The sequence below is a fragment of the Equus caballus genome, chromosome 10 (assembly GCF_041296265.1).
Source record: "Equus caballus isolate H_3958 breed thoroughbred chromosome 10, TB-T2T, whole genome shotgun sequence".
NCBI classification, from domain to species: Eukaryota; Metazoa; Chordata; class Mammalia; order Perissodactyla; family Equidae; genus Equus; species Equus caballus.
Window position 1 is genome coordinate 42,824,475 of NC_091693.1, and position 20,151 is coordinate 42,844,625.

At 38.5% G+C, this 20,151-nt stretch overlaps 1 long non-coding RNA gene across 1 annotated transcript in view; it reads right to left on the reverse strand.

Moving 5' to 3' along the window:
- The window catches only part of LOC138915989 (uncharacterized), a 44,198-nt gene that overhangs the window by 13,503 nt on the left and 10,544 nt on the right, over positions 1-20,151 (reverse strand). The window contains exon 2 of the long non-coding RNA XR_011422563.1: positions 16,284-16,372. This is a non-coding gene — a long non-coding RNA (uncharacterized lncRNA). The remainder of the gene's footprint in view (positions 1-16,283; positions 16,373-20,151) is intronic.

The following is a 20,151-nucleotide window of genomic DNA, read 5'->3' on the forward strand; positions in this document are numbered from 1 at the left end:
CGCTTGGAAGTGGCATAGGTTCTCATCCTTTCAGAAGAGGGCTACCAGTTGCAGTCCAGACCTGACTGAGCTATAAGGACAACTTTAACTAAGATAAAACCCTTCCTGAGCAGAAAACACCTGGGGATCTCCCTGTGGGTGGTGATACAGCAACCAAACTTGTTTTGTGGGTGTGTTCACCTGGAGCATCCCTCAGCTCAATCCTGCTCAGTATCTTGACACCACTGAACAACTGCCTTCTACCTGTCGCCCACATGTACTCCAACCCATGCTGCAACAAACTGAGGCTTAACCCTGGCTGGGTATAAAATTCACCTGGTGAATTTATCTGATGCTGGGCCCTACCTCAAGAAACTGAATCAGTCTTTGAAGATGAAGTGAGGACCCTCGAATATTTTTTAATCTCCTCAGGGAATGCTGACATGCAATAAAGGTTGAGAATGCCAGTGATGATAGCCTACCAACTTGGCTCACCATTGCCTTGAACAAAATAGAGCACTTTAGGGTATTGGCATTTTAATATTGATCAAAAATTTAAGCCAACGTAATGGGATTTCAGGCATCAATTATGACCGTAAGAGAAAGAAAGTGAATAGCAGGAAAAGAAAATCACAATTTTGACAATAGTAGAGCCTCTTGGGGGCCTCTCAACTCAGGCAAAATGAGTGGTCCTCTTTTTATCCAATTATAATGGTAACTCTCTCTTATTTTAGTGTTGTGAGATTTTTTTATTCATTTTATCTAATCTCAAATAAATATATGCTTCTCTGTTCTAACATTTTTACAGTCAAGCTGGCGTTCTGAGCTATGCTGATTAGATGGTCTAAGACTGGAGCTAGCAGGGATATTTTTATGACATTTGTAACATACATTGGCCCCAATTTCCAACAGTAATGGTCAGGTTGTCAGTACGAGCATCTTCTCCCTGTCAGGTATTTATCTATTTTCTACCTGTCAAATCTGAATGAGAACACAACCAGCCTCTTCTCCCCACCCCAAAGCAATGTGATCTTTCTAACTTGCCCTCATGTAGATGCTTCCCCTTCCCACAAACTTAATTTTTCTTCTCAATCTAACTTTATATTTCACTAAATTAGAGTTACCAGATAAAATATAGGGCTCCCAGTTAAATTTAAATTTCAGATTAAGAACAAGTAATTTGGGACACACTTATACCGAGAAAATATTTATCATTTACATGATATTCAAATTTAACTGGGCATCTTATTTTTTGTTTTTATTTTAGTTTTTGCTAAATCTGGCAACCATAAACCAAATATATTCTGAAATTTGACAAACCATTTGGGAAATTTGCTTGGCGTTTGAATTACGGCAGAATAAAACCAAGTAGTGTCGGCTCTCAACTTAAACTTACGATCAACCCAAGAAAAGAAGAATCCCAATTTCTAACCTTTTACTTAAAGACTTGAGGCAGGCTGTCCTAGTCACATAGTAGTTAAGTTCACATGCTCCGCTTCAGTGGCCTGGGGTTTGCTGGTTCGGATCCTGGACACAGACCTAGTACCACTCATCAAGCCATGCTGAGGCAGTGTCCCACATAGAAGAACTAGAAGGATGTACAACTAGGATATACAGCTCTGGACTGGGGCTTTGGGAGAAAAAACGTAAAGAGGAAGATTGGCAACAGATGTTAGCTCAGGGTCAATCTTCCTCACCAAAAAGCATACCTTTAAAAATAAAATAAAATAAAATAAAGACTTGGGGGCAAAATGGATAACCAAGCAATCTGTGTAGAAATCAGTCTGAGTTAGCATTGAAAAGACCAATTAAAGAAAAAAATCCAATTTTGAAAACATTATTATCAATATGACATTTCTTTGTAAAGGTTCTTGTAAATTGATTTTCCATTCAGTAAAAATTTTCTAGATTAAATGCAAAAGTCATCTGTTAATCAGTGAGATTTACTTTTAAAGTAAAACAAAAAGGAAAGTAAGACTACAGAAATAATGTGTCATTCTATCTCACTTGTTTTGTACATAGACACAGTGCCAGGATTTTGATATTTAATTGTTTCAGGCTCATAGGTTTTAATTATTTTATTAATTTTTTTCTAACAATTAGATGGTTAGGTCTTAAGCTCTTTTCAGTTTTACAGAGATTCCCCATAAGACTGTAAATTACATGATGGCACTGAGTAACATGATCTCCCCCTGTGATGCTGCAAGCCCCCCGCCCACCCACTAAGTACCATGAGTGGATTGCATTGCAGATGTGTGCCCTTCACAAATACTAAAGAGAAGCTTCAGTATTTTTTTACTTATAATTATATAAGAAGGGAGAGACATCATACTAAGATTACGGTCAGCCCTGAGCATGCAGTTAGCCATGCAAAGGACACACTTGGCATTTAAAAAACAAAACCCCCAGAAGACTTGTGCCTGTGTAGCAAGAGATTTGTACAAGGATATTTGTAGCTGTGCTGTTTGTAATAGGAGAAAACACAGAGCTAAACTAAAGTAAAAATGCTAATAGTCATTAACACTAGAATGCATAAATAATTGCAACATATCATGTACTGAAGTACTATAAAATGGTTGAATCTTATATACACACAATAACATGGTCGTAATGTTGACCAAAGATAAGCAAGACCCATAGCATAATATATCATTTAAGTTTGCTTATAATTTAGTAAAACTATAAGAAGACAAGGGAATGAAAACCACAAAATCCAGATAATAGTTACCTCTTAGGAGCAGTAACAAGATGGGGCTGGGAAAAGAAATACAGTGGGCTTCAAAGTAGTGGTCATGGTCTCTGTTAATGGGGGTGGCCATGGTGCTTTATACCATCTGTTAATGTGGGTGGGTGGATGCTTTATACCATCCATATATCTTGCACTTTCATTATCACACTAATATTCATGATATAAACTAATAACCACAAGCAAACTTCCCCTTCTAGGCACATTTTATTTTTTTTTCTTTTTGAATATACATACACAACCTCAAGAAGTTGATTTTTGGGGGGCTTATTCCAGTAAATATGTCCAAATCATACATTTTACAGCTCTATTTATGTTGCTGTCAACCACAGCATGGAAGATGCAAAAAACATATTTAAAAAATCAGCAGTCAATTAATATTTTATAAAACACTTCGAAAAATAAGGAGAGAAGAATGATTGGATGGTAGCAAGAAGAGTCAGAGGGGTTAAGGGAGGAATTTATTTTTTTCTTAATCTTCGAGAGAAACTTCACCATATTCCTAGTCTGAGAAGGTTTGGGTTGAAGAAGGGATGACTGATAGAGTAAAGTCTTAGACAGTGGATGAGTTAGTCTTCAACAAACTTGAAAAAGGAGGGGCTGGTAGGGATAGGTTTATAGAAAGTGAAGCAGAAAGCTCAGAGTGAGAGTAACAACCAGGCTGGACCATTGGAAATAAAGGTCGAGAATTGTGAAGTTTAGTAGAACTGATGAAAGAAATGAGATCTGCCAAGTAAAAGTAGGATTGAGAGGTGGTTTTGATGGGCCAATTTGAGTTATTATAATGAATTATAATGGCACCAATCTGCAAAATTGTGAGATTTTTACCCAGCAGTTTAGAAATAGATGGGAAGAATTTTAGTAGTGGTCTGCAGTTATTTGATGACGAGGGTATCTGTAAGGGAGGGTATCTGTAGGTCAAATAATCAATCATAACATATACATAGTGGTCAAGAAAAAAATATTATTAAGAAAGGAAGAAATGAGTCTCATTGAATGAGAAAATTACGGGATATAGATGAAGTCAAAGACCAGGTGTAGTGGAGTAAGTTAATGAGCGCAGAGCTCTGGAAGATACAGCATCAGGCATCACATTCAGAGAACAAGACAATCATGTTTTCAGTGGTGGAATAATTAGACAAGGTTTGTGGGGTGGCCTGGAGAGTGGGTGGTTGAAGTCAAATGGTAGGTAAGTTCATTGTCATTATAGAGAGCAAGGAACGGAAGCCAAAATCACTTGCATGGAGATTAATATCATTCAAGATTATGGTATGACTAGGAGTTGAGAGGAAGATTATGAGCCTGCCGAGGACTTAAGTGAAAGCAGGTGTTTTGCTAGAAATTAAGTAGTGCACAGAGACAATGAATGGCATCATCAGCTTCTGGAAGCCTCAAAACATTGTGACATTTTACAGGAGGATGGAGAAATTATGGTCTGAAAGTGCTGAAATTTTTACTTAAATAGTATAAGGACCCTTGTAACTAATGTAGAGAATTCTCAGACTGTCAGTCTGCAGTTTCTCAAGGTCATACTTATTGGGTACTAATTCTTCACTCACTTGGTTTATAAATTCTAAGCTTCCTAAAGTATATACTAAACAAATCAAAGGAAGCCATTATTAAATCACTTGGTGTTATTGTGGGTGGGGGGAAAGGAACAATAAAAAAATGCATAATATATGTCTACTACATCAAAGAAGGTAACTACCTAATAAAAGTCGGGGTGGGGCAAGGGGCACAGTATAAAGCTTACTAGGAAAGCAATAAAAGTCAAGGCTAAGAATGAGGGGAATGTTGAATGTTGCTAGAAATGGAAATAGCTAGTCAAGGCTCCAAATTAGAGTACTCATCAAATGTCGATGAACAACACACAACCTACTGGGCTGACTTAGGACAGTTTCCCCAAGACACAAATTCTGAGGCAGCGAGTGCTATTGGGAATAATACTCGTGAGGAAGTGAGGGAAGCAGAAGTGGACACAGGGAGAAGTTGAACTGCAATGCAGTTGCAACAGAGGCCTGAGCTCTGGAGCTGGAATAGCCCTTCAGAGTTTTCCCAGATGGAGACAGAACACTCTGGTTTCTCTTCAGAGCATATAAATCTTTCGCCTTTTACCAAAAGGAGACAGGAGGACAGGCCATTGTCCCCTATGATGGCAAGTCATTAGATGTGCTCCAGAGACGGAGCATAACCTTGTGAAAGGCAGCTCCTTTGGCCAAAGGGAATTCCTAGAAAGGGACTCATCTGGGAGCAATCAGCAACTAACACGCCCACAGCAGAGGGAATGAGTGCCTTGGTGCTAAACTGTGGTATACCAATGCATCCATACAGCCCACCCTTCATGCCATTCAATTTCATTTTCTCCATTGACTACACCTGACGAAAGTTTCTGCAAGCTTCTGGCTGGTTTCCTCTTCTGGGGAAATTTATAAGAGGACGGTTATTAGAATGAACTATAAACCCTGCCACTGCAGCTGGCCTCAAGGCCACAGCGGACACTCATTTTCCTCTTCCTCTACTGCCTGTTCCAGATTCCCCTCACCCTTGGCTAGCACCTCTGCAATCTAGGCAGCTAACCTGGTAGGATAATCCAGGTCCTCATCTCTGAAGGATCTAAGCCCCTACTCATCATGCTCTTCTCTGTCTTCTATACTGTTTCATTTACCATCAAAATTGGGCAGGGAAGATATGCACTAATAAATCACTTGGGTACCAAGCCTACTACTGATGATCAGGGCCAATCACCCACACCAAAGTGGCGACTTCTCTTCCTCCCTGCTTTACTCAGAGCCTGAAGTGCTGAGGCAGTAACCACAACTTCAAATTTAATGGAACTCTTACCATATCCTCTGGTGGAAGCATTCCTCTGTGGGAATCAGAACATCTAGACTCACAGAAGTGCAAATTCCCCAAAGGGATCACTAGAAAAGATGGGAAATGGGCCTGGTTCTTGGTTCTTAGACCCATGTATTTTACCAGCCAGGGACATAGCACCATAACATGGCCATGATTTAGGGTGTAGACTGCTTCCTGAAGAATAGCGCCTCATCTCCCCAGGGTATTATCTCCAAGTTGTCACTTCAACTACACCTTTGAAAAGCTGCTCCTTATTTGTCCCATGTCAGCATCTTCCAGGAAGTTTGGTATGTGATAAGACCAGAAGATCCTAGAGTCATGAACCCACTCTCAGACCTCCTTTGCTGTAAACCAGGTGTCTTGGTCTGAAGTGATACTATATAAGGTACCTTGTTGATAGTTCAAACAAAATGCAAGCCCTTGGATAGCAGCGCTGACTAAGGCAACACGGTAGGAAAGGAAAACTATATCTAGAATATATGTTGATTCCAGATAAACTGAATTTCTCCTCCTTCCAGGATTGTTTCATCAAGGAATAGTAGCCTACCAGGGCCTTAGCATTGGTCTCTGTTACTAGCAGTTTGGATGTTCAGCAGCATAGTAGCTAGATCAGTCTTGGTGAGGAAAGTCCATGCTGTTGGGCACATGTATAGACTCCATGCCTGCCACCTTGGTTAATGTGCCCATGAGATCATTGAACCAGCACTGAGCACCAAAATCTGCACACTTCATGCCAATTCCCATAGGTCCATCCTGTCTTCAAGAATATGTTTTATAATTGCACAGATATGGTGAGGCCAACAACAAGCGCCATTGAAAAGACAGTTTGTTATACTCATAGATCCCAGGAGGAGGTTGCAGTCCATACCACGGGGAGTCACAGAGGGAAGCACCATGATCAATCAGCAGGCAGAGGGAGAGGGGGAAAATGGCAAGATATTTTATTGTGGTTTCTGTGGGGAAGAGTAGCTAAGACAGGATAAGGATGTTTGGGACTGGCTAGTTTGAATAATTACAGCAGACTCTGGAGTTTAGGGACTATCCCTAGTAGTCTTGTACCTGGCCCTGGGGTGATTAGGGCAGAGGCACAGTGGCCCAGAATGTCAGAGCCTGATATAGGAGGTGGTTGGTTTATACATTAAAGGTGCAATTGCAGGTGAGTTGTTTGCTATCTCTAGGAAATAGCTAGCCCTAGGAGGGGTAGTCATCCTACGGTCAGACCAAGATGTCAAAACATCAAAAATACAGAATAATGAGACATGGTTAGTGCAAATCCATATGCTTCTTCCCCATACCACTTGGTCCCTGATTTTTTCAGGCTTTATTTTTCCAGGACCTTAAAAAATCCAGCCAAGCTATTCACCACTACCAATGAGTTGATATATACTTTTACCTCAAGCCACTTCCCTCTACAGAAAGTGGATGACTAGGTACACTGGTCAAAACAGGGAGCCTGAATTTCGATAGGGTTTATCTTCTACACTCTAGATCAGACATGTCTTAAAATCTTCATACTCGCTGCTACTTGCTCATCTGGTTAACCTGATGTCATCAATATAATGGACCATCTATGGAATGTCCAGATGGTCTAGGCCCTTTCAGACTAAATTATGACAGAGAGTAGGAGAGTTAATACAGCCCTGCAGTAAAAGCATAAATGCATACTCTTGGCTGTCCCACATTAATTCAAATTGCTTCTGTTGTTCCTTCTTGCTATGGAAAAAAAAAATAAAACAAACAGATTCATCAATTTAATGTACTGTGTTGATCTGCTCTAGAAGAAACACTATATCTAATACAGCAGTTGCAAATGGGGTTACAATTTGCCTAAGTTTGTGGTGAACTGTTATCATCAGTCGAGGTCTATCTATCTTTTAAAGATCAGACTGGTGAATTAAATAAAGATATAATGGTAACCACCATCCTCGAATCCTTCAGGTTTTGAAGGGTGATGTTCTCTGATGTTTCTCCTGGGATGTGATTTTTTTTAATTTATTATCTTGGCTGGTGGTGGGGGCAGGGGTGTGAGGGAAGCCCATTTCAGAACTTCAATTTAGTGTTCCCTACTATGTTAGCTGTTACCCTCAGGACAAGGAACCACTGCAGGCATTCTGCAAACTACCAAGTGTACCATTCTGACTGTATATCAGGGACTGGAAAAATAACTACCAGATGGATGTGTGGACCCAGTGAGCTGGACCTGGGCCAGGATTCCATTTTTTAAAGCTGATCCACATATGCCTCTCTCTCTCGGACAAGGAGTCTTGGTGATATTTTGGATCCTAGGGTATCAACCTCAACCTAAGCCCCATGTTCAACAGTTTTCAAAAAACCTGAGTATTCCCTACCTTACTTGCATAAATGGTCGTAGGTTGCTTTAGGGGGATTGTTACGTATACCTGCTATGCTGTTACAAGAGGCTTCCTCATGAGGATCCAGCCTTTCCTTCAGTCAGTGATTCAGGATCTAAAACCAGGATAAGGTTCAAAAATAGAACAAGGGATCATGATTTTTTATTGGGATGACTGTCCAATCGGTATAATCCTATTCGTACACATTAGCAAGTCTTGCAGCATTGTTTATCTAGTGTCAGCATATCTCTGGCAGGCAGTGTTGTGACTTGATCCTAGTCATTTTTCTGATGGCTAGTAGGAGAGGTGGGACTAGATCCTGAAAGAGTGTGCATGGTCTTATCAGTCAGAGGCCTTTGCACTGTCTTAAAGCAGAGGAGGAGCGCTAGACTTTAACAGGAAGGAATGGGCTACTTCTACAGGTCCAGCATCCAAGGAAATCTGGAGATTAAAGATTTCCAAGTATATTGAAGCAGATGTCTCCATCCCACATCTCAGGGTCAAACACCTTGGCAATCAAGCTCCTGAGCATAGCAGTCTTTCCAGGATTAAGGATTCAATATTCTCTGGAGCTTTTCTGCCCTTATAATTAGGTCCTAGGCCTGATTCTCAGCTAGTTTTTTGCCTTCTAGCTGTTGGAGATGAGAGTCTCTTTGCATGCTGCTTGAAAGACCCTCTGGCTTTCACTTTCTTTTTCTAATAGTACCCAGCAAGAACCACGAGATTTTATAGTCCCTATACTTATTACTTTCTTCAAATTAATTTAAAAAATATTCCTTTATAATACATATTGATATAGGTACTTAAATTCTGTAAAAATGTTATAACTCAGGATATTTCCATTTTTTCCTCATTATAAATAATTTGATAAGCAAAGTGTACATCTTTCTTGTTTCTCATCTATTTCATTGAGTTAAATTACTAGAAGAGAAGTTTTGTGGTCAAATGGTACATCTGTCTTAAAACCTTTTGGTATGTATTGTCAAATATCTTCCAGAAATGTTAGACCAGTTTACTTTCCCGCTAGCAACGAATGAGAGCACCTGTGTCCCTAGAACCAATGATATGGTTCTGTAATTTTATAATATCATTCATGGCAATGTTTTTGTGTGTATGAGGAATATTTGCCCTGAGCTAACATCCGTTGCCAATCTTCCTCTTTTTGCTTGAGGAAGATTGTTGCTCAGCTAACATCTGTGCCAATCTTCCTCTATTTGATGTGGGATGCTCCCACAGCATGGTTTGACGATGGTGCTTGGTCTACACTAGAGATCCAAACCTGCGAACCCTGGGCTGCAGAAGCAGAGCCTGCAAACTTAACCACTACGCCACCAGGCCGGCCCCTCATTCATGGTAATTTCTGGTAATGTGGCAAGATAAAAAGGCATTTCTTTTTTTGTTTTAAATATTTTGAGTTTTAAATAGTTAGTGGCTATTTATGTTTTTCTTTTGTGAGTTGCCTATGTAAATTCTTCAGAAAGGTCGACAACAATACTCAGAGGAACAATGAAGGTCATCTGGTGAAGTGTTTGCGAACTGCTCTCTGAATATTCCTGTGCTCTGATAATGAGAAACTTCAGGGGTTCAAGGGAGGGAGCCATTATGAGAAGAGAAACCATGCTGTGGAGGAGGGAAAGGTGAGCAGATAGCATTATTGGCGCACTCGTGCGCGCGCGCACACACACACACACACACACACACACATACGCACACTTTGCTTGAAAAAGAGTATCTACATTTTTTAAAAAATTTATTTGGCTTCTCCCTAAGATTTTATTTAAAATAAAGGATTAAGTGAAGCCACTTTGTAAATCACTACTTCTTGACCAACTTCCCAGGTTTCAGATGAGGAGGAAACCAAATTTCAGAAAAGCTGGAGGCCTCTGGGCAGGCAAGAGAAGACCAGCACCTCGGGCTGGTCCATAAAAACAGGCAATCACCACCACTCTACTGTTTCAAGATGTTTTCTTTTTCTGATTACCCAGCCATAAAATAGTTCAAGGTGATTCAAGTGTAAAACATGCAAGAACTTTCTCCTTACAACAGGTTACTTCCCTTGAGAAAGGGGTCTGACTCTTGTAACAAGCCTTTTATGACTCCTCATTGCCCGCAGCTGGCCTGCATGTCTGGTAGCTCTCTGGATGCAAAGCAGCCTCATCAGGTGGATTTCTATGACGTTATTTTAAATGGAAGATCAAAGATTAAATAAACTGCCTCAGTTTTCTATCTCAGGGGTACTGGCATCCACATCTCCTCTTCTCCCTCCTAAATACCTGATTGATAATGTTTTCTAAACAGTAGTTAGTGTGTAACTTACCAAATCGTAATTTACTGATTTACTATGCATCTGAGGGATAGCGTCTTGGTCATTCAGTCCTTGGGTACTACCAGGGCTGAAAATCTGTTTCTGTTTCAGGTTTTACATGTTTTAGCAATTGTTTTCGGTTCATGTATTTTTACCCTAAAGCAGTTTAAAGAGAGTACAATTTTAAACATCAAAAAGGGACTAATGACAAATACTTTACTTGAACTTTGAACTTTAAGACTACCAACAAGTTTTGCACTCTAAAAATAACCTTAATTATTCCCAGCTTTTCCACTTTTTTATTATTAACTCTTTATCTTCTTACTCAATATTTTATATCCTATGTTCTATACCTACCATTTATTGTATGCCTTCTATGTGTTAAAAAATTCATCACCTCATTTAATCCTCACAGTAACAAATATTTAAATGGGTCAGAGACTATTTCTCCGTTCACAGAGGCAGAAATGGAGTCTTAAAGAGATTAAGTGTCAAATCAGGCTTTAAGTCATCGTTCTTCTGTTTCTGGAATTCAAGCTTTTATCCAGTACATTTTATGCCTCCCATGGTACAGAAAGAAATTCTGCAATCATTTGGATAGTTCCTTTGATTGAGCTTTAATTTCTATGGTCTCTCCAAGCACTTCAAGACACTTCAAAGTATAGAAATTTTATTAGACATATAGCAGGATATACTTTATTCTCATAGCCAAATCTGTTGAACTCAGCATACTGAAGATGTCCTATCATATGCTGAATTGTCATCAGACTCTTTAATGCTCAGTAATTCCCTTATGCTTTGAAATAAAATTACAGAATCATAATAATTTGGCTTATAAAATTAACAGCCTCTGGAGCCAGGGCCAAAAGTATACATACAGATTCTAACAACCTTGTCAAAATTTTTCACTTCCATTTTTTATGTCTTAAAATATATAGTTTGTCTAATATACATTATTATATCTTGAAAATTTACATCTTTTATCAGAGAAAGTTAAAGTTAAAATAAAATATGTTCCATTTCCATGAAAATAGGCAGAAACTCCAATATACAGGGGATGAACAAATGAGGGCACTTATGAGAATGACGAAGTAGAAAAAAGAGAGAGAGGGAAAGAAGAAGAACAATGTTTTCCTTTGTTTGCTCTCCCAGAGACTCAGGTGTTAGATGGGAAAGTTGCTCGCAACAGGAATATAATACGGCAGTTAAGTGAGTCCCTCTGAAGCTAGACTGCTTATGTGCAAATTGTGGTGTTGCTAAATTTAGATGGATGACTTCAGAACCTAATCTTTTTGTGCCTCAGTTTCTCATCCTTAAATTTGGCAGAATAACTTTTAGTTTTTTTTTTTTTTTTTTTTTAATTTTTTTTTTTTTTTTTTTTTCCTTTTTATCCCCAAAGCCCCCCGGTACATAGTTGTGTATTCTTCGTTGTGGGTTCTTCTAGTTGTGGCATGTGGGATGCTGCCTCAGCGTGGTCTGATGAGCAGTGCCATGTCCGCGCCCAGGATTCGAACTAACGAAACACTGGGCCGCCTGCAGCGGAGCGCGCAAACTTAACCACTCGGCCACGGGGCCAGCCCCATAACTTTTAGTTTTTAACTAGTTGTCTTATGCTCTATAAAAATAGACTAAAACTCTCTTATGTAGTCATAGTAACTAAAAAACTATATAGTGGACAATTATTATATCCTTCTGATTGAACAAGGATAGAACAATAACCCTAGATAACTTTGTGATCCAGCTAGAGAGTCTGAGGGCAAGAAGACTGAAGCTTCTTTCTCAGTTGCCCAGGAAGTATAGACCCTCTACAGCCCAGTTTGGGGACCCAAAGCAGTCCTAGACCATAATGCGTGTGTCCTTCCTCCATCAGGAAATTTTATCATATCAAACTCTTTATTTCCTTTCCACTGAGGGACATCCACTTAAATGCCCAATATGTTCTGGGTTTGAATAGTACCTGGGCAAAAAATGTGTGCAATGATTCATGACAGGTGGCAATTTGACCTTTGTCCCAAGGTCTCCTTTTGGCAGATGCTACAAATCTGTAGTCTAGAATTGCCTAGATTCCTGAAACTGGCTTGCAAACCTCGTTAGCCTGTGCAGTTCCGAGCTCTAAATCCTTGCCTGAGGACCTCACCACCTGCACTGGTAAATATATAACTTTTGGTTCTTTCTTGGCTGCCTAGGTTCAATCCTTTGATGATTTAAGGGAAGTACTTGGTGTACTCCAATTTAAGACTGGTTTCAAACATCCAAAGTTTACTGTCTGGATTTCAGCTCTTCATCTGCCAACTGTTTCCTTGCTTAACCTTTTGGTCAGATTTACTTGGTCCTGGGTTCTTGGCTCCTGCCACCCACAATCCTGGTATTATCACCTAACACTTGCCTCTTTGGGAAGGTAGACTAGGTAGCTATCAGGATAGGGTCTTGAACTAATATTTATAGGGTAACTACTAAGTTTAGGAGCTAAACTGGACCCTACAAATGAGTGTGTGTTTAATACTGATTAAAAACGATGATATAGAGATTATTAGCCCCATTTACAAATTAGAAAACTGAGGCTCAGAAGTCATAAATAACTTGCTAGAAAAAGCATACAATTAGCTCATGGTGGAATTTCTGACTCCTCATCACCACTGAACATAGCAGAATTGCATTTATGGCACACCATTAGTAGTTGGCTTGCTTTCCTTCACTTCTTTGTGAAGAGAACTGCCCATGTGGTTATTTATTTTTTTACTTTTTCTAAATAAATCTTGGCTATTAAAATGAATCAGAGTTTCCTGGAACCAAACATTCACTGGGACCCATATTATACAGATTCTTCCTGAACTTCTTGACTTTCAGTTGAGCTAGAAAGGAAAACAGCAAAATGATTAACACACAGGCTTTGGGGCTGGACAAATGTGGATTCAGGTTCTGGCACCAGCACTAATGGGTGTGTAACTTGGGTCTGATTACTTAACATCCCTATATGAGACTGTGCACGTAAAGCTTTTAACAGGACCTGAGAAGTGATCAAGAGAAAGTGTTCCGTAAACACTAAGTATTGTTGTGCTCCTATTTCATAATTATTATCAACCAGTATTATGTTCTTCCAATGCACCTTCTCAATCCTGTGTTCTGAATTGAGGTCACAAAGAGTCAGGCAAGTAAAAGGTAAGTAAGTGTGATAAAAACCAAAGACCCGAGGGGCTGGCCCCGTGGCCGAGTGGTTGGGTTCGCGCGCTCCGCTGCAGGCGGCCCAGTGTTTCGTTAGTTCGAATCCTGGGCACGGACATGGCACTGCTCATCAGACCACGCTGAGGCAGCGTCCCACATGCCACAACTAGAGGAACCCACAACGAAGAATACACAACTATGTACCGGGGGGCTTTGGGGAGAAAAAGGAAAAAATAAAATCTTTAAAAAAAAAAAAAAAAAAAAAAAACCAAAGACCTGAAACAATAGTTCTCTCTTTTCTTCAGCATCTGTTCTCAACTACCTCTCAGGAGAAGAAAATACATGGCGATGGAAGGTTTAAAGCTCCGAAAAGAGGAATAGATGGTCACACTCCAGTTCTTTTCTGAGTTCAATTGATCTATTATAGTAACTAATTGCTTTGAAACTAGGAAATGAGAATGGTTAATGGACTTTTAATGCAGAGGTTACAGGGAACCAGATTAACAAATAGAAGTGAGCCAGAATTTACTAATGAAATACAGAACCTTTCTCCCTGGATCATTGATCCAAACCTGGTCAGGTTGTCACAATATTTCATGCTATAATAGCTTTAACTACAGTGCTGGGGGCACTCTGCATTCTGTTTTTTCAGGCAGATATTAGTATAAAAATACTTGTTAAAAATTGCATATTCTCTTAATGGCTAACTGAGTAACTCCAAATAAGCTTTTTGAAGTGCTTTCGCTCTATATTGGTTCATCTATAAAAGTAATCCCTTTCTTGTATCAACTGCCTATAGCTGTACCAGCGAGTGGTGAGTGCAAAAATCTGATAAACAATTTTAAGTGCAAGTCAGTTGACCTGTGGTCCCACCATCCCACTGTTATGTGATCTGAATCAGGTCATTCACTGTCTCTGGCCTCAATTTTCTCTTCCATAAAACAAGCATCTTAATGGTATAATTTGTATGGTTTTGTCATTAACAAATAACTCTCTCATGCATTATCTCAGTTCATATAACAGCTCCCCTACACAACTACCTCGTTAGGTTGCTGTGGAGATAAAATAAGTTAATAGGTATGAGAAGCTTTTGAAAATTTAAAGAGGCCAGTCAAATGCATGCAGTAATAATGGTTTCACAATACAATTAGAGAATACTGCAGAAAGGAACCGTGTTTCTATTGTTTAAGAAGACGATGTTCTTACGTTACTAACACAGGCCTCCACTGGATGTTTTAGCTGGTGAGCATTTAATTTGCATTGCTGAGTTCATAAGCCAGCCAGTCCTCTGTAACACAAAGGGCAGGGCAGCCTATGAGGAGAGCCTTGTCAGCGCCATGCCAAGGGCAGCCTCTGACTGGCTCATTCTGAATGGCAGTTTGTAGCTGTTATTCCAAGAAACTCACACAATGCAGAACTGCTTTTCCTTTTACACTTCCCACTGCTGTACTAAATAGTAACTTTTTCCTAAGTTAGTAATAGTAAATAGTAGTAAATAGTAACCATTCACAAACCACTATGCCACACACATCTAAAGTACCTATTTTGAGATATTCTAAGAAATATGCAATCTTTAAAATGGCTCATTTTTCAATCCTCACTTCTCTCTGTATGCTCATGATTTAAAAGTATTTACATAATGAAAAAGGCATTTGAAAAGCACATAATTATGAACAGTTTTTGAAAAAAAAAATGTCATAAAAATGCAATCTGAAAAGTCCTGGACTCAGAAAGCAGTAATCTATTTTCGTCTTAATTTAAAAATTTACTTAATTTTTAATCTATTTTTAATTTAATTTAATTTTAAGTAGATAAGGAAAATTAAACAATAAAGATGAATATAAAAGATCTATTTCTTATATGAGAAAGGGAATAGAGTGTATTTGAAGATGATGCTAAGATTAACTCTTAGAAATTAATAAAAGCTGATTTTAACTGCTTATAGTTCCTGTATTCTAAAATGAGTAGGAGCTAAAGAGTACAAATCTTTAATTATAAATTCACGATTCTTTATGGAAACTTAAACATTCTCTTTTTTGTTTTAGACATTTTGTCTGAGATTTTTAACCTCTGTAACTTCAATTAATGTCTTATTTTCAACTCAAACCTATTTTCCTCATTTCAAAACTCACTTATCAAATTCCTCCTGTTAGAAGTCTCATGGTACCTAAAACTCATCATCAATCCATCAAAATTCTCATCTCCACAGATGTAGCCTCCTTCTACCCAAACAGGAAATCTTGGAGTTAACCTAAACTCCTCTTCTTTTTATTTCTTGCCATATCCAATAAAGCCATGTTGATTTAAGAGATGAAGAGGAGATGGATCCCTAGGATTTAGAGATTAATAAAGTAATGGAAGACTACTGGTAGAAGAGAGGGAGGAAGCAAGGATGACAATTTGCAACTCTGGCGACTAGCTGAAGGGTCAACTGGAACATGAGAGGAGAAAAAGGTTTACTCATTTTTCAATTTGTTTGTTTTTCAAAAGTGTGCATTACTATGTTAGGCAAAGACATGTTGAATGTGATATGTCAAAAAGACTTGTCCAGAAGGCAGGTGGATATATGGTCTAGCATTCAGGACAGCACTATCAGATACAAATATAAATTTAAGATTTACCCTTAAAGGTGGAATCAAGGGAGTGAAGGGGACTCCAGAGAAAGAGAGGAAGAGAGAGAGAGAATGAAAAGAGAATAAGAGATTGCCTTGATATGAACACCAGGATAGAAGAGATGGAATGAAGAAGAAGAGTCTATAAAGTAAAAAAGAAAAAAAAGCCAGAAGAGCTGACTTGAAAAAAAAAGGAAAGCTATGTGCTATGAAAGTAATGGTAGAAAGTATTACAATAAGAGTCAGCAAAAGATATCAAGAAAACTACCTACCTGTTGATTTTGCAGCAAGTAGGCCATCTGTAATCTTGGTGAGAGTAGTTTCAGTAGAGTTCTTCATGTGGCTGCCAGATAGCAGTAAGCTGAAAAGTAGTGGGAGGTGAGAAATTGAGTAAATGAGTGTGAACAACTCCTTTAAAAAGTCTGCCTATGAAACGGAAAAGAGATTGAGCAGCTGGAGCTAGAAGAGTGTGTGAAATCCAGGGAGGGTTTCAGATTTTGTCTTAAAGATAATAAACACTTCAATATGTTTAAATAAGGGTGACAAGAAACCAGTAGAGAGTCAGTGGTTACATATTTAGGAGAGCAAAGAGGAAATGGATAAAGATCTCTGATTCACCGAGATGGATCAGGATCCAAAACCCAGGAGAAAGCTTAGCTTTAGACAGAGAGGGGGCCATCTCTCTGCAATAAGAGGAGAGAAGGAAGAAAGGCAGAGTGGATGCAGGAAAGGGAGGAGTTGGCTTCTCTATTCCTTGTGAAGTCTTATGCTCAGGTTGGGGGTTGAGGCAAGGGAGGAGAAAGTTTGAATAAAGTAAGAAAAGTTTGAAATTGCTGTTGTGGGAGTGAGAGAGGAAGGTGAGTGGGAATCTTAGAAAGTGCCTCTTGGCACTGCAACCCCGTTGAGGTTGATGTTATGAATTTTATAGAGTAAATTTGAGATATTGCGTAGGTTTTATTCCAGTAGTATTTATCAGCCTGAACATGGACAAGGGGAGGATACCTGGATAGGTTTATGTAGAGTTGTGATTTTTCCAGGTAGCTGTGACAGAAGGGAAGTGGGGCAAGAATGCTGAAGATGATGACAATGAGGATAGAGCTTTAGCCTCCAAGTAAGGTACCAGGATGTTTTTTTTTTTTGAGAGACAAATGAGAAATGGTACAAAGTGGACTTTGGGAGCTTACATACTTGCCACTGTACCAGGCTTCAACATACATTACTTCACTCATGAGCCACAACAAACTCATTTTGTGGACCAGAATATTATTTCCATTTTACGAACTGAAAAGTTGAAAATCTCAGGGAGGAGGAGTTCCACATGCACGGTCATATAAGCAGGACCTAGTGGAACTAGGACTCAACTAAAATCAAAGCTAAGGTCTAGCTGACCTCAAGGTCCAGATACTAAACACATGCCTCAGTGAAAGTAGTGAGTGGAAAGATTCTTTCCCTGTAAAATTCCGTCTTTAGAAAATGCACAAACAATTTGAGGATGCAAAGAAAAATTAGAATGACTAAAATGCATAAGTCAAGATTGAGGACATTATTAATTCCAAATGGGATATTCTCAAACAATAATATTTGACAGCTGTGTAAAACCTTAGAGAATCCAAAGAAGTTTCATAAATTAAATCTCAATAATCAAAACAATTGTATGAAGTAGATATTTTATCATTTCTATTTTATGGTTCCAAGTTTACTAACCCGTGATTTTGCCTTTTCATTTGTGTGTGTAAAAGCCCCTGGAAAGCACAAAATTATTACAGATATGTTATTAGCAAGTTTATGCTCCACATATGAGTTTGATGCAGTAAAAAGGTAGAATGTCTTTATGCTTTTTTATTATTCCAATTTTGAGACTATCAGGAAAACATATTCAATATTGGAATCAATTTTTCTGAACTGTTGGATAGAAAATCTGCTTACTTCATATAAATCAGATGGGGTTGATACTGGAAAATAGTCCAACATCTCTGTCATGTGGAGATTTGGCGATTTTTCATTATCTTTCTGTGTAGAGGTCACAACTTAAGATTCTTGCAGATTGTTTTCATTCTGAAAGCATCTGACATAAACTTGCCCACTCCCCTCAGATTCAAGATACTTCCATTGTCTTTTTATTGAGAAAATAGAGAAATAAAGAAGTAAGTAAATATAGAAAAATAAATATAGACGTACAGGTCTATGGAAAAGAATAGAAAATATAAACTAGGAAAGGAGCTGGAAGAAAACCCAAGTGAGCAATCTGAGAGACCAACGTTACTCCTTCCACCACATACTTTGGCGGTAGTCATGATTTCTTTTCTTCCTTCCCTGTAGGTGGTCTCCTTACCCTACTCCCTTCCTCTTGAAGGAATATTTCTGACTTCACTAAACCAATAAGTCTACACAGATTATTGTAATCCTCTGTACCATTCCTTAAAGCTGAGACATTTTTGACGTATGCTATTCTTTCAGTGCCACTAAAATGGTTTACACAGGTATTAAAATGAGGTCTGATTTTTGTTAATTGAATTTATAGGACCAACATGATCTAAGAGGATCCCAATCTTAGCATGTTGTTTTGAAACAGAAATGTGTTGTTGAGCTTTGTAAAGCAGCAAAGATAGATCATCTAAAGAAAATATTTTCAATAAACAATTTATTTCTTGGTTTTAGTACCCAAATGAGAAACAGAAATTATGCCAAATGAGAAGGTTAAGAACTTGACAAATAAAAAAGACAGAAATGCATAATGTTAGAATCCAGTGACATGACAACTCATGGATCACATCTACATAATTTTGATGTAAGACTGTAGTCTTGAATGAAATAAGAAAGGCTATGGTGCTGAAACATCCTAAGGTTGTATCTATTAGTAGCTGATTAAAAAGAAGAGGAAGAAAAGACAAGAAGGAGGAGGAGGAGGAGGATGGGAAAAAGAAGAGGAAAAGGAAGAGGAAGAGAAAGAAAACAAGTTAACAAAAAAAGCATTGAATAGTTTCCATTTTTCTCAATGAAATAAGTTTGATTGTTTGCTTGTATATTTACTTGATAGAGTCTTGGTTCCCACAGGGAGGAAAAAGCAATCTGACTTACACATGGCTGAAAAAAATGTTTAAAAAAATCACTATAATATGTATCTTTTAGCCAGAAATTGGGGTCATCACCATGATTTAAGGTGCTTTCTGAGTGTTCATATAACCACATGTGGCCCAGCTCTCTCATGGAAGCTCTCAGTGGTTTTGGAAACAGACAGCGTTTTTCGCTAAAGCCAAGAGTATTTCCTCTTAGAGACTGATGCTAAAATCTGGACCAGGAAAGTTTATTTCTAGTTCAATGAAGATGGCTCCATAACAAGGCTATTTCCACCTCCCTGTGGAAATTAGTGCTCTGGTCATCTGCTTACAGAAAATTCTCTATAAAGAATAAATCAATACAATCAGTAGTATTTATTGTTCACATTCAGGAATTTGATTCCTAAGGTATTGAGTTATTGACCTTTGTACTGATGCCAGTTTAAGGAAGAAGCAAAGAGTAAATATATACTATTTCATGCATTAGACATGGATTTGAAATTTATTTTCAAAAATGATTTTCATTTAAATCATCCCAATCAACTCTGACAGAAATCTGACTTATATTGCCACTCACTCATTAAACTGCATAATCTTTATCTACCAACCCAAAGACTCAGGGACTTTTCAAGGAGAAAAGGGTGAGTAAAAGGGTATTGATGTGACATGTCTCTATTACTTTATTCAAACAAAATTCTGAAACTTACATCCCTCCAGGCCACCCGAAGATAATTTAATCAGTAGTTATATGTTATGCCAGCCTCGGTACTAGATGAATAAAACAAAATTTCTGCACTCAAGGAACTGTTTTGGTGGTACATGAGCAAACTTATTGGTATAACAAGGAAGTAAGTACTAATCAGGGAATAGAACAAGGCAAAGAAAATAATGGTAGGCATTCACTCAGGAATAAGAGAGAAGAAAGGAAGTCATTTACGTCAGAGAGAACAGAGCATAGAAAAATTTTCAGGAAAGATTTTCAGGATTCCAGCAAATTTATTGGAACAGAGTAGAACTGCTAAAAGGGGACTGTGGAATATGATCCTGGAAACAGGAAAGGCCGTTAGGAGACGCCAAGGAGCTT